This window comes from Marmota flaviventris, chromosome 1 (genome assembly GCF_047511675.1).
Source record: "Marmota flaviventris isolate mMarFla1 chromosome 1, mMarFla1.hap1, whole genome shotgun sequence".
Lineage (NCBI taxonomy): Eukaryota > Metazoa > Chordata > Mammalia > Rodentia > Sciuridae > Marmota > Marmota flaviventris.
Genome location: NC_092498.1, coordinates 40,118,011 through 40,119,677, shown reverse-complemented (window position 1 = coordinate 40,119,677; position 1,667 = coordinate 40,118,011). Strand labels below are relative to the sequence as shown.

Sequence of the window (1,667 nt, the reverse complement as noted above, 5' to 3'; positions counted from 1 at the left end):
AAATATCTTAACTTGATGAAATTGTCCATCCTTTCCCGTCAGCATTCTTGGGTAAGAATGGTTCTCTTTTGTGAGTTTTGTATTAAATATTGCTTAACAAAAAATTGTTTGTGTTTAATATTATTATCAATCAAATAAAAATTATGTTAACAGATAAAAACTAAGCTTATTTGTCACATAAAAATTTAAATATTCTTAGCCAGGAGTGGTGGCACATGCCTATAACCCCATTGATTTGAAAGGTCAGCCTTAGCAACTAAGCAAGACCCTGTCTCAAAATTACAAAGGCCTTGGGATGTTGCTCAGTGATAAATATGACTGGGTTCAATCCCCAGTACCAAAAAATAAAATATTTTTATATATGGTATTAGCTTGAATTGTATGTATAGGTATTTGATATGGGAAATTAGTATTTTGCTCCTAACTTTTTATTGTGATTGTCAAAAAGAAAATTTTAAGAGTCATTGTGATTGTAATTTTAAGAGTCATTGTGATGTAATCAAACATCCATGTTTTCTATGTTTTAACCTAGCTGTTATAGCTTCTTTAAAAAAAAAAATTAATTATCTTGTAGTTACTTCCCACAAGTCTAACAAATAGTCCTATGAGTAAAGCAAAACCACAGAGTTACTCTATGAGGGATTTCCAATGATGTGTGGCAACAGAAAAAGCCCCATTGGGATAGACCTCAACTTAAAAAAAATTTAACCTACATATTGTGATTATATTTGATGAAATATAATTTTGAATGTAATGAAAATCAGGGCTTACATTTTCATTTCTTTTTTAAAAACTGCTTTCTGTTTTTATAACATAGTAGTCTATACCTGTTTATAAATAAATTAAAACTAGGTTGTTGTATCAGATACCTTGACAAGTGATGCCCTGTGATCTAAAATATAATAAGGTATTAGAAGAAATGGTAGAAGTCATCTAAAACTAGTGATATTTTTTGAGGATGTGGGGATAGGAAAGATAGAAGGAAACAAACATTATTACTGTATGTATATATGTGACTGCATGACCAATATGATTCTGTAACATGTACATCAGAAAAATGAGAAATTATATCCCATCTATTATATATTTGTATATATACATTATTATATTTGTATGATATATCAAAGTGCACAAGTGCATTCTACTATCATGTATAACTAATTAAAACAAATTGAATTTTTTTAAAAAAGGTGATGACACATGTACAGTGTACTGGGCTCTTTTCTTCTTTTTCATTTTTCCTCTGCCCAGTAGCCACTACTTCTGGGAATATCTTCCCCACCCCACAACACACCTAAGCAGATTCTATGGTTTCCATGTCTGCCTTTGTAGACATGTGACCTATATAGTTACATAGAGCCCTTCTCTTTAAAAGGGCCCCAAGTCTTCTGCTCTAATACCCTGATGTAGCTCTTTTAAAATTCTTAATAGTTTTTGAACAAGAGAACCCACATTTTCAAATTGAACTAGACTCCACAAAATTAGGCAACAATCCTGAGTAGCAGCTATGTTAGTATGATATAACCACACTCCCTAGCCACCTTGATTAATTCAAGGCTGTGTGTCAGACTGAAGTCAATAATAAGGCTTTTCAGAGAATTTGAAACTTGGTAATGAGAGATTCAGGGACAGTTTTATATTATGTCTCAGTAATGACTGAGATACAA

The 1,667-nt window shown here is 31.6% G+C and overlaps 1 non-coding gene across 1 annotated transcript; it reads right to left on the bottom strand.

Annotated features, from left to right (window-relative positions):
* Positions 1-561: 561 nt before the first annotated feature.
* On the bottom strand, positions 562-693 carry LOC114085358 (small nucleolar RNA SNORA18). The gene has a single exon (XR_003581459.1). It is a non-coding gene; the product is annotated as a small nucleolar RNA SNORA18 (small nucleolar RNA).
* Between the last annotated feature and the right edge of the window lie 974 nt (positions 694-1,667).